At 41.4% G+C, this 14207-nt stretch overlaps 1 long non-coding RNA gene across 3 annotated transcripts in view; it reads left to right on the top strand.

Moving 5' to 3' along the window:
- LOC311230601 overlaps positions 1-14207 on the top strand; it is a 76750-nt gene that overhangs the window by 26737 nt on the left and 35806 nt on the right. For all 3 annotated transcript variants that reach the window (XR_014619820.1, XR_014619821.1, XR_014619822.1), the window contains 2 exons: positions 2030-2129; positions 8258-8370. This is a non-coding gene — a long non-coding RNA (uncharacterized lncRNA). The remainder of the gene's footprint in view (positions 1-2029; positions 2130-8257; positions 8371-14207) is intronic.

Below are 14207 nucleotides of genomic sequence, written 5' to 3'. Positions count from 1 at the left end.
AGATTTAGATTATTGGATTATTAGATTATATATTGCATATATTTAGCAATGAGATATTATATGATTTAGATATGAAATATGATGAATTGAAAATGGGGGACCCTGATGTAAACAAGACAAAAGTCTTTCTCTGGTCTGCATCCCCTTAACAATTGTATGTATTGAGCTGTACTGTACCCATTCTGCAATATGTTAATAAAGTTTTAAATCAATCAATCAATCAATAGCATTTTAGCATTTTTATGAAACTACTGTATATTTGTATGTCTCTAAATGTTTTGATGAATTGAAAATGGAGGACCCTTATGTAAAAAAGCCGAAAGTCTTTCTCTGGTCTTCATCCTCCTGTACTGTATTGTACCCATTATGCAATCTGTTAATAAAGTTCTCATTCATTCATTCTGACGGAAAAACAGAATAATTTTGATTGACAGTAGAGTCTGCCAATTACGTCACAACGCTTGCACCCGCCCTGCTGTTCTTAGCACCAATCGGCAAGCGCATTCGTTTTTGACTTCCTGAATGCCCTGTGTGTGTTGACAACAACACAGCTACATTAGCTCCCCGCGGCCCACGAGTAGGAGACCAGTGCTCTGCAGGATGACTAAATGAGGCATAATGATTTTACCTCAACGAATGTTATAATAAAAGCCTTTCCATACATCGGTCTGATTGAAAACTTTATTAACAGACCGTGGAATGGGCATATCTCAGCACGGGCTGAGATATGAACGAGTAACGTGTGGACCAGATTGACGCGACACAAGGTTTACACAACAGCCCCCATCCCTTGTTTTATTGTATTTGTACCTGTACTACCTGCTGTCAGCTGTTTATCTCTCTCTGTGAGCTTGATTAGCTCACGTTAGCTAGCGTTAGCTCCGCGGCTAACCCTGAACTAAATCAATGACTAAAGCATTTAGAGTAGTTTTCACTGCACATAGAAGCAGCCAAACAGCGGGAGAATTTCGGGAGCATATGGCCAAAACACAGTTAGGAACCATCGATTCCCATCCCTACTACTAACTTTACTTTTCTTCATAGCTAAATCAGACAGTCAGCCAGTCTATCAGTGCTCAGCGTCATCACACGCCTTGGATCATTTAGGAGTGAAATGCGAATGCAAGGCTTGAAATCCCTACTCGCAAGCCCGCCCCCAAATATTATTTACCAATCGCAACGGCCAATTAAAGGGGCAATTTGCGATGAGATCATCGCAGCGTACAGCCCTGGACCTGTGTATTTACCACGTGGAGAAATAAAAAAGAATTGAATTCGACAATTACGTTTTCTAAGCAAATATACTCTGAACTATTTTTTGCCTAACCACTCCTCTCTGGGCGCAGTGATTTCAGTGCTACTTTCTAACGTGACGCCGTGTTTGTTTACATTCTCATTTCATTCAAATGATCCGAACCGATTGAAGTTTATGGATACCATGACTTAAAATCCTCTTACCGTGACGATTAAAAGCCTCCCCAATTTAGAAAACAGTATTCCCATGGCTGGTCTTGATATGCTGCACGCTAACAGAGCTAACCAGCAACCGGACACTCAAGCAGATAACGAGGGTAGTAACTTCCGGTCGGGGAGATCCAAAATAAAAGCGACGTCTATAGCAGCGGAAATATGTTTATTTTGTACATTATCTAACGTTAACACGAACCTAAACTAACGTTACAACTAACCTAAAGTTAGTTTAGGTTCGTGTTAACGTTAGATAATGTACAAAATAAACGTATTTTGCTGGTTAGCTCCGTTAGCGTGCAGCATATTATATATATTTTTTAACCATGATCATGTAACTACATATACACACAATATCTATATTGTAAATCAATGCATGAATTATTAACTAGTTACCGTAAAAAGTTTATTTTAGTACATGCCTCTCGTGCTGTCAATTAATTTCAAATGGCCCGCCACAACCACAATTAGTTTGGAACTAAATTAAGCCTACATGAACCATGTGACCGCCTGCTTCCGGTTAGCTTTTTGGTCCTCCATTGACGCAACCTTCTTCTTATAGGGTGAACGTGCTGCCTGCTTCTCATTCATCATTACACAGACGTGAACGAGAGCAACAGTGTGTCCTGTGTTTGATTGATTCTTCACTTACCCCTATGCAGGTAAGAATGTGGACAATTGGGTTTTCGTTTGGTTGCTACTGTTATTGCTTTGTACATGTTGTTGTGCCAATGACATACTAATTTCTATGTAAAAGCGAGTTGCCTGGTTGGATAGCATATCAACAGTTAGCCGGTCGATGTTAGTTAGCGAGCATTGACCACTGCACTTCCGTGTTACATTGAGCTCATGGGAGAGAGTGTGGGGCAGGGTTAGAAATAAAAAAAAAAATTCAAGGGCTTTTTTTGCCCCCCTTTATTTATTTTCGGGGGCTTTTTTTTTGTATTTCGGGGGCACTGAATTTTTATGATAAACGGTAGGGGTGGGACGGTTCACAAAATGGACGGTTCGGTTCGTATCACGGTTTTGGGGTCACGGTTTTCAGTTCGGTTCGATATACGTAAATTTTTATAAAAAATGTAACACTCAAATCTAAACATGCTTCTCATTTATTAAAAAAAAATTAAAAGGTTTACAGTGTTTACAGCCTTAAATAATGTTTGGCACACAAAGACCGAACTGACTGAAAAATATAGGCTACATTTGTAGTATTAACTTAGTGCAAACAAACAATATGCTCAGCCAGCACTAGACTTTCCTTTCTTTAATATAAACACAAAAAAACAATGTCAACCATGTTTAAATTCCCTGATTGTCAGTTCTTAATGGAAAGATTCGTGTTCTGCTTGAAATTATTATGTATCTGTCTACATTTATTTAGACTAACATTATTTAAATATTGAGTGCAACTGTGGTGGATTACGTAATTCGGTGAGTTGGAACAATCTATGGGTTGGTGCCGGGTCCCCACGGACATTTTAGTGTCACGCACCTTCAGCTCAGGCAATGTTATTATCAGCTCCGGTAGCTCCGGTAACGTTAGGAGGTGATGGCATGCAGTGGGAAAGCGGCAATAGTCCCGGTTGGAGTTAGTAAAACACAGTTGTATGTTAGCCTTCTTGGATGTTGAATAAACGCCTATCATTGTCTTTAAACACCCCGCCTCTCAGACTCCCATTTCCTCCTCTGCTAGCTAGTAGCTACGGTAACATTTCGTTGACTGTATTACCTCGCGGGCTGATTCTATAGTTAAAACGTGCGTCGTGTTGTACAAACTGCTAACGCTATGGCAAGATGTGTGTATGCCTATGTAATGTTAATGGCTATGTTTTTAAAGTCGTAATGAAGATTGATTTAGATTGTGCTTGCCATTTGTACACAAACTGACTAGCACCTGGCTCAGCTGCAGTGCTGCTGCTGCAGCAGCCAGTGCTCACCTCCGCCAAATGATTTTTTTTTTATTTGCGCGTCATCTGAACCGTACGATACACAGACGCGCCATTACCGGATAAATATATATATATAATTAGTAAACTGTCGGGGGCATTTTGTGCCCCCCTTAACTGATTTTCGAGGGCATTTTGTCCATTTTCAAGGGCATTATGCCCCAAGCCCCCGTTAATTTCGAACCCTGGTGTGGGGGGAGAACATGAATGAGACTCTTGATGTAAGTGGTTGTAGCTACGGCTGTGGGGGTGCTGGAGACATGATTCAATATACTTTTCTAATAGTCTCCTGAACACGGAGAGACCAATCCCAAGTCGATCGGATCGAGCTATAGTAACTTTTTCGCACCTACTCCACAAACTCCCCAATGCGCATATTGATAAACCTAGATCTACAATCCAGACTCCGCAGGAAATCTGGGCATGGGGAGTAGGTGCTGAAAAAGTTACTATAGCTCGGCCGAGAATGTTCCGATCGACTTGGGATTGGTCTCTCCGTGTTCAGGAGACTATTATAAAAGTCTATTGGATCATGTCTCCAGCACAGCCGTAGCTACAACCACTTTCGTCAAGGCTCTCATCCACATTCATTAATTTTCTCTCCCATGATTTCAGAATACCAGAAGTATTGCGGTGGTCTAGACAGGCATCACGCGACCAGTTTGCGCCGAGTAGTTTCTTTGTTGTAAATGCAAAATGGGGGAGAATAATTTACTGTTTTCTTATAATAAAAAAAATTATTGTAGGAGATCCGGGTCTTAGCCCAGATGGGGAACGAAATGCACACGCGGCAGCGTGGAGGGAAACATTTAGCTGCGATACCACAACCTTTAATTCACCACCACCATAACCTCTTAAACCCTAGCCATATTTTCTGAAATGAGCTCATTCAGCACCTTCTTGAGGTTGTGTGTAAAAAAAAATCTAAGCTAATTAATAAAGATGATTAAATAGAAGGTTTTGTAGATGCAGTACTGAATTCTGCCATCCAGACACATGCAATTTGAAATATGATTATAGAATATCATGCCTAAATTACCTTATTATGACAAAGTCACACGTCTATGGATCGGGCCAAATCTCCCCTTTCAAATCGCAGAGTTGAATCTGGATTTAGTATCACCAGGCGTGCAGCAAAAACCGTAAATGAAATCTATTGCAAGTACAGTTACTTTTTATAATGTAAATTTGGCCAGCCATTTTCATCAGATTGCAACACCGTTTTTTTGATAAACATTCACAGAAAGGTAGAGAAACTAACTGCGTTCTAATTTATGGCAAGCACGTTCAGGTTTGTTCCACCTGTGAGATATGATCCCGTAAATAAAGGGGGAAAAAAATTAAAAAAAAAGTCTGATTGACAGCGGCTGGTGTGAGCTGGGAAGTGTAGTTTTCTGAAATTCGAAAGCCCTGAGTGGCAGAGTCTCTTCTCCAGGCATTAAAGCGTTCCGTCTTGAGACGGATATCCGTCAATTTGATTTCGAGTTCCGTCATTTGATTCGGAGTCGTGACGGATTTTAACCTGAGCCAATCAGAGGCGTCAAATATCATGAAAAAGGGCTTTTTTCCTACCGCGGTCGCCCCAAGCATAGTCATTTGCGAGCAATCGGCAGGACGCAGCGACTTGAGAGACCGGATTGCGCTAACAGTTCGTCGTCGGAAATGTATAATCGCAAGATGCATTCAGACAGTGTTGGATGAGATCTAACTAAATGGATTTATGGACACATTTATGCCCGGACCACAAAGCTTATCGAAGGGTTAGCGGCGGCTCTACCGGTGAGTCTCAGCCTGTTATGATATGAAAATGTAATTGTAGTGCTGTCAGACCCTGATACAGGTTGTCTTTTCCTTTTAGCTAACGCTATTAAATATAAATACACAGTGTAGGTTAAAATAAGAATGACTTTGCCTGAAAAAAAAGTTCAGTCAGGAGATGTTTTGACGGAGATGACTCATCCCCGCGGGAATAGACTTTACCATAAATCATAGGCTGATATACGCTACATTTTCTTTAAACATACATTCTCTTTAAACATATAATTTGTTACAGGACACAAGTAATAGATTTAATCACTTTTATTCTTTTAAACTTGGTCTGACCGGACCTTCAGCATACATAGACCATGAACAGGCAGTAGATCCAGTAGTAGAAACGCATGTCAGAAAACTCGAGTGCTTGATTGATTGATTGAAACTTGTATTAACAGATTGCAGAATGGGTACAATACAGTACAGCTCAATACACACAATTGTTAAGAGGATGCAGACCAGAGAAAGACATTTGTCTTGTTTACATCAGGGTCCCCCATTTCACCCCCATGCTCCTATTGTCCTAAAGTGTACAGGACAGTTTTAAAATGCTATTGTTTTACTGTATTTGCCCTATACACAATACATCATTTCAACTATACACAATACATCATTTGAACTATACACAATACATAATTTCAACTATAGACGATACATAATTTTAACTATACAATAATACTGAATTTGAATGATACACAATACATAATTTGAACTATACACGATACATAATTTGAACTATATACAATACTGAATTTGGACTATACTGAAAACTCATGTCAGAAAACACATCCTGCATTATGCCTCCTCCACTCTGGAGTCAGAGCCACTACACCTGCTACAGCCTCAAAATCCTCCACTCCTGGAGTCAGAGCCACTACACCGGCTACAGCCTCAAAATCCTTCTTCTCCACTCCTGGAGTCAGAGCCACTACACCTGCTACATTTGAACTACATAATTTGCATTCAACACCTTAGCCAAGTCTTTGCCAAATGCAGTGAAATCTGAGGAGCTTGGTCAACTGAATGAAGAGGTGCGAGCCTACCAGATTTAGGAGCACGGGCCAAACACTTTGAGGAGAATACTGAACGAATCGATGTTGACTGGTGGAGTAAGATCTTGGCCATGAAGACGCCAGAAGGAGGGATGATATTCCCCATCTTAGGGAAGTTGGTAAAGGCCCTTCTGTCATTGTTCACTGGCCCTCTTGTCGAAGGATCATTTAACATCATGGATGACATCATTGAAAAAGACAGGGCCAGGCTGAACATTGAGACATAATTATGAAGGCTTAGCCATTATCAAGTCCCACATGAAGGCAACAGAGAAAAACGCCTCCAAAATGGAAATCAGCCCTGCACTGAGGAGCATGAGCATGTGCCTGTCTTCTTATGAGAGATACCAAAGTCATCTGAAGAAGGGAATCGACTTTACCATAAATCATAGGCTGATATACACTACATTCTCTTTAAACATATAAAATGTTACAGGACAGAGTTTTAAAATGCTATCGTTTTACTCTTATTTGCCCTATACACAATACATAATTTGAACTATACATAATTTGAACTATAGACTATACATAATTTGAACTATACACGATACTGAATTTGAACTATACACAATACTGAATTTGAACTATACACAATACTGAATTTGAACTATACACTATACTGAACAGTTACAGTATGTAGATTTGTTTATTTGTATGACAAAGTCAGTCAACCCTTGCAATCAGTTTCATTTAATTAATTGAAAACGGCATTGATATTACGTAAAAGCAAACTGGCAATAGAAAAGATGTTCAAAATTATCTAGTTCCCTTAACACTTTCAGTGCCAGCAGGGGGCGCACGATTTAGTGCTTGAATGCCCAGCATCCACTTCAATGTTAGCGTTAATAACGCCTAATCTATGTTTTAAATGATGGCTATGTGTCTAATCTGCCCGTCGCTTATCAATGACTCGTTTTCCATTTTTCGGCCTATTTATGAATAGTTTTCAAATAAACGCTAGATTATCGATAGTATATGTGTACGTATGCACGCTATATAGGCAATCTGAAAATCGATTCTCTGATTTCCTCAAAGCCATGCCCACACACACACACACACACACACACACACATAGGGCCGAACGCTGAGAGCTCAGCGAATACAACTCCGATTATCCCAAGACTTGTAAAATAGATTCCTTACCTCAGATCAGATGTTCTCCAAAAAGATCATTCCAATTCCTGATCGCCATTCCAAAAATCGATCGCTTTTATTGATCCAACGCTACATACTGTAAACACATATTCCACGCTGTTCTGATGGTCCACAATGAATCCGATCGGCTCGGGTTACATGCCTGAGAAGTAAAATGTGGATTCCGAATTTTTCTTTTCTCATCCATTTTCATTGAGTCCATTCCAAAAGGGTGCATTACCATCTGGGAGACGATAGGGGCGGTTTTTTCACATCTGAGCTCCTGATGGGGCTGGTTTACCAACGGGAGACTCCGTTGATGAAATATGAATTCAGATCGCTAATAAAAAAATAACACACCAATTGTCGTGGGCATTCAGGGGGCGGGCTGATAACGTGTTATCACGTGGTGGGCTCTCAAAGTGTTAAAACGCTAACGCTATTAAATAAATATATATAGTGGAGGTTAAAATAAGAATATGACTTGGCAGGAAAAAAGGTTCAGTCAGGAGATATTTTTTTGCTTTAATCCCTGCTTCTCTCAAAAGACTACACAAGTTAGGTTGCGCCAAATCCTTGCGTCAATCCTCGCCTTTTCCAGATTTTTTTTTAAACCATGATCATGTAACTACATATACAATATCTATATTGTAAATCAATGCATGAATTATTAACTAGTTACTCTAGTTACCGTAAAAAGCCGATTTCAGTACATGTCTCTCGTGCTGTCAATTAATTTCCAATGGCCCGCCACAACCACAATTAGTTTGGAACTAAATTAAGCCTACATGAACCATGTGACCGTCTGCTTCCGGTTAGCTTTTTGACGCAACTTTCTTTTTATAGGGCTTTGCTATAGGGTGAACGTGCTGCCTGCTTCTCATTCATCATTACACAGACGTGAACGAGAGCAACAGCGTGTCCTGTGTTTGATTGATTCTTCACTTACCCCTATACAGGTAAGAATTGGACAATTGGGTTTTCATTTGGTTGCTACAGTTATTGCTTTGTACATGTTGTGTATGAAAATGCCAATGACATACTAATTTCTATGTAAAAGCGAGTTGCCTGGTTGGATATCATATCAACAGTTAGCCGGTCGATGTTAGTTAGCGAGCATTGACCACTGCACTTCCGTGTTACATTGAGCTCATGGGAGAGAGAGTGGGGGGAGAACATGAATGAGACTCTTGACGTAAGTGGTTGTAGCCACGGCTGTGGGGGTGCTGGAGACATGATCCAATATACTTTTTTAATAGTCTCCTGAACACGGAGAGACCAATCCCAAGTCGATCGGATCGAGCTATAGTACTTTTTCGCACCTACTCCACAAACTCCCCAATGCGCATATTGATAAACCTATATCTACAAACCAGAGACTCCGCGGGAAATCTGGGCATGGGGAGTAGGTGCTGAAAAAGTGACTATAGCTCGTCCGAGAATGTTCCGATCGACTTGGGATTGGTCTCTCCGTGTTCAGGAGACTATTGGAAAAGTCTATTGGATCATGTCTCCAGCACAGCCGTAGCTACAACCACTTTCGTCAAGGCTCTCATCCACATTCATACATTTTCTCTCCCATGATTTCAGAATACCAGAAGTATTGCGGTGGTCTAGACGGGCATCATGTGACCAGTTTGCACAGATTCGTTTCTTTGTTGTAAATGCAAAATGGGGGAGAATAAATTACTGTTTTCTTATAATAAAAAAAAAAAAGAAGGATTGTAGGAGATCCGGGACTTAGCCCAGATGGTGAACGAAATGCACATGCGGCAGTGTGGAGGGAAACATTTAGCTGCAACACCACAACCTTTAATTTACCACCACCATAACCTCTTAAACCCGCCATTTTCATCAGATTACAACACTGTTTTTGCTAGACGTTAACAGAAAGGTAGAGAAACGAACTGCGTTCTAATTTATGGCAATAGCGTTCAGGTTTGTTCCACCCGTGAGATATGATCCCGAAAATAAAGAGGGGGAAAAAAACGGAAAAAGAAGTCAGATGATTGTCGGGGGCTGGCGTGAGCTGGGAATTGTAGTTTATTTAATTTTATTTGAAAGCCCTGAGTGGCTAAGTCTCTTCTCTCAAAAGACCACAAGTTAGGTTGCGCCAAATCCTTGCGTCAATCCTCGCCTTTTCTCGTCTCGATGCCCTGAGATTTCTATAACTCATACAAAGTGCTGAAAATATACAATTTGACCGCTGTTTTGACAGGGGTAGGGTCTTTATTTTACTCTTGGCTACATTTGAGAGAAAACGCAACATTAACACTTTCCGTGCCAGCAGGGGGTGCCAGCCACCGCTGTAGTCAATGGAGGGCGATCATCTTTGCGAACGCATAAACTATATCTTCAATTATGGCTGTCTAATACGCCCGTCGCTTATCAATGACTTGTTTGCAGTCAACATTGTCGAAACGGATTGTTTTTTAATCGGTTCATTTCCGTTTTATACCATTTTGAAAAACGCAAATTTTTTTGATCACATTTTTTTATTATTATTTACATGAAACAAGACAACACAATAACCACAATAACAATACACAGAACTTCACAGGAAAATAACAGAAACAATAATAATACAGAATAACAAATTATAAAGACAAAAAAGAAAAAGAAAACGGAGTTCAACCTTTTAAATTTCAAGGGGTACTATCTAATAAATAAATGGCCTTTCCCAGTATTCAGCACCGTTTCCCGGCCGTGTGGCCCTATATTAATAAAACGTATATCTCTAATTTTCAAAAAGGCCCACTCTTCCAATTCACCTCACAACAATCACCCTCACCGAGCTGAGTCATCACAAAATGTGCATATCAGTGATGTCAGAGATTTCCCAGCTGCACAACAATGTGGCAGATGCCACCGGGTCACACAGTGGTTGGAGCCCAGCCTCAAAACGGCCTAAGGTCCTGAGGTAGAAAAACGCCGCTTTTGATCACACGACCAGAAAACAAAACAATGAACCTACTTGAAAAACAAAAACCTACAGAGGTGTTCCATAGACTCACAGGAACCGTGTAAAAGTGTCCAAATAATGAAGAAAAAGCTAAATAGCTCCCCCCCAATAAAATCCCAAGTTAACGTCAAGAGGACAACACAAAAGACAAGACAGACGAGACATTTCCTCCTCCCCCTCCCACGAGACCGCCGGACTCCCCCGAACAAGCACCCCAACCCCGCTCAGCCGCACACGGCGGTCCTGACCTTCTCAGCTGCTGCGAACCACAGGTCAATCCCAGCCTGCCCCACCCCAATCACCCGCGCCGTGGATATCTCAAGATAAATCACATCCAACAGTGTTAGGGACCAGTTAATCACTGAGCTTCTCAGGCTCCTTCCATCTCAATGCTATAAGCTTCTTCGCTGCTGTGACGCCCGCTAGGACAACCCTTTTTAGTTGTACGGACGCGGGTAGTGTTATATCGTTCAGGAGTAGCGTAACAGCTGTGAATGGGATAGTTAAGCCACACAGATCTGAAAGTTTGTCCGTTATTGACCTCCAGAAGCGGGCCACTGGTGGGCAATCCCAATACATATGCATATAAGTGCCAGTGGCCCTTTGAGAGCACAAAGTGCACCGAGAGTCGGTTACCAGTCCCATAGCAAATAGCTTCCTAGGTGTAAGATAGGTCCTATGAATATAATTAAAATTAATTTGCTGGTGATTGGGGTTGCGGGAAGACAATGCCACATTTGCCCAAACATCATCCCAGTCAAACTCGGGGTCCAACTCCGGGATATCCACACGCCAGATTGTATCCAATGATACATTTTTATACATGGATTGAATTAAGGGCGTATAAAAGTCTGAGACAAACCCTCTGGAGGTCGTCCTGTCCACTATGAGCCTGAGAAAGGGGTGTGGTTGCAAAGCTTGAGCCCACGGCACGCCATGCGCCCTCAGCGCTGACCTTAGTTGAAGGTAAAGAAAGAGACTCGCCGGGAAGATCATAAAATTCTTTTAAGTCCTGAAACGCCCGAAGGCCGTTCTTATCATAAATATCCTCCAGAGTATGAACTCCCCTCCTTTGCCATTGAGGAATACTAACCGGCTTGTGCCCAACAAGTAGTTGCTGGTTATTAAAAATTGGAGAGTCCAGGTGCCATGGGCATTTAACCGCACACGACTTCTGTACATTACGCCATGTTTGGATCACGTGAGTTATGATCGGTCCATACCTCAGTCGGCATTTCGAAATAGGGACAGTGGAGTACACTACATCCTGCAATCTTAGCGGTGAGACCGCCGCCACTTCTAAGGAGCGTCAAGATACAGCCTCTACAGGGTCTAGCCAGCATATCGGAGGTCTCAGTGAAAAGGACCAGAAATAAAGCTTAAAATCAGGGATTGCGAGGCCCCCAACTTGTTTCCTACGTTGAGTAGTAGCTCTTTTGATTCTCGGTCGTTTGTTATTCCAGATAAACTTAGATACCATCGATTGTACCTTGCGCCAGTGGTCTATTGGAGGGGGCAGGGGGAGCATTGAGCTAACAAAATGTATCCTGGGCACGACGTTCATTTTGATTATGGAAGCCCGGGCTTGTAAGGAGTTAGGGAGCGATGACCATCTGTCTAGATCCTGGTGTATTTTATCATAAGTACCCGTGAAGTTGTACTTAGTAGTTTGACTTAGTGTGGGGAATATCTCTATGCCTAAGTATTTAAAATGTTCCACTATGGGGATATCAGCTGGTGGTCGCACCGCCTTGGCCAGCTCATTAAGAGGTAGGCAGGCTGATTTGTTCCAGTTAATCTTAAAGCCTGACAATTTACCAAAGTCGTCGATTATTCCCAGTAATTTTGTGGCCGACTGGGAGGGGTCATCCATAAAAATCAGTAGGTCATCTGCATAGAGAGCAATTTTGTGTGGTGTATTATTGACCATTATGGGGACGATGTCCTCCGATTGCCTAATAAATTGGGCCAATGGTTCGAGGGAAAACGCGAATAGTCCTGGGCTCAGAGGACAACCCTGTCTAGAAGATCTGGAGACAGCGAGGCATACAGGACTTTAATTATATGAATACAATTCTTTCCAAGACTCATAACCTCAAGTACCTTCCACAGGTATGACCATTCTAGTCTGTCAAACGCCTTCATGGCATCCAAAGACAGAACTGTGGACGGAGCTGTATTGTCTTTACTGTTATCGACTACATGCAACAGCCTCCTGAGATTATCTGCAGCCAGGCGCCCCGGGATAAAGCCAGTTTGATCGCAGTGTACCAATACCGTCATAAATCTCTGCAGGCGGCGGGCCAGCACCTTGGCAAACACTTTTAGATCGGCCCCGAGAAGACTCAAGGGCCTATAGCTACTAGGGGTGGGAATCACCAGTTTAATCACGATACGATATCGATTCTTTGGACAACGATACGATATTATCCGATATCACACAGTCTGCCACGATACGATACGATTCGATTCAGGTGCCTGCGATCGATATGAGACGATATTATGTGCCCATTTAATACAATCAGTAACATTTAAATCAACAAACAAAAAAGGCAATGGAAATATCATGACATTTTTATTTTTTAGCTCTTCCAGACATTTAAATGAAAAACAATCTATTGTTTTTAATACAAATAGACCTCCTGTTCACTGTTTTTGATTAATTTCTTTTTTTTCTCGATATTAATATCCTATTCACTGTCACAGAGCTGTATTTTGGCTGGAAAAGCATATTGGGAGTCCCAAGGTGCAGTACCGGCCAGATCCCGTTAGTGGGGCTATCCCCGAGAATGCACCCTCCCAGTCCCCACTTCTCTCTGCCTATGGCTCTGGGTTAGCTTGTTAGCTCACGCTAAAGTAACGTTATCTTCGATCTTTAACGCGACGTGGGCATAATGGAGTGACGAGGATTGCAAAGCAGGTTAGATGCATTGGACCCGTTGTGGAATAAAACAGCAGGGACATGTTTTGGGTCACAGAATAGGCACACTAGTCTTGCTCTAGTAGTGACGCTCTAGACCAGGGGTGGCCAACCCGCGGCTCGCGAGCCGCATGCGGCTCTTTGCCCGTCAATGTGCAGCTCTTCCATCCATTTTTTTTTTTTTTTTTTTTTTTTTTTATAAATACTTTTTTTTTTTTTATGTCACTCATTCCATAAGGACGTAGAATAAACATTTACAATTTTTTTTTAAATGGTCCATTTGCATGTTCTTGGTATCTGAATCTAGGGACATATATGGATCAGTGTCAGAAATAGTGTGTCTGTTACTAGGCTTGAGTAAATTGTAATGAACCAAAGGAGAATATCAATTCTATTTAAAAAAAATATTATCTTTGACTGTAAATAACACCATGCTAAAATTGACCAGACCTGAAAAATCTAAGCAAATGAATAAAGGGAAGATGATTAAACAGAAGGTTTTGTAGATACAGTACTGAATTCTGCCATCTTTTTTATAATGTAAATTTCTCCACCATTTTTCATCATATTGCAACACCGTTTTTTGCAAGACGTTCACAGAAAGGTAGAGAAACTAACTGCGTTCTGTTTTATGGCAATAACGTTCAGGTTTGTGGGAGATAATCCCAAAAAATAAGAGAAATTAAAAAGTAAATCCAGAAGTCAGATGATTGACAGGGGCTGGTGTGAGCTGGGTAGGGTAGTTTTTCGAAATTTGAAAGCCCTGAGTCTCTTCCTTCAAAAGACTACACTCACTTTTGGCTGTGCCACTTCCTCCTGTCAATATGCGCCGGTTTCCGACTCAATGCCCTGAGATTTCTATAATCTTATATTTAACTAATAACAGTTCAAATAATTGGTAAACAAACATAATG

The sequence above is a fragment of the Notolepis coatsorum genome, assembly GCF_963971535.1.
Source record: "Notolepis coatsorum genome assembly, chromosome: 6".
Taxonomy (NCBI): domain Eukaryota; kingdom Metazoa; phylum Chordata; class Actinopteri; order Aulopiformes; family Paralepididae; genus Notolepis; species Notolepis coatsorum.
This window is presented reverse-complemented; position numbering and strand designations above follow the sequence as displayed.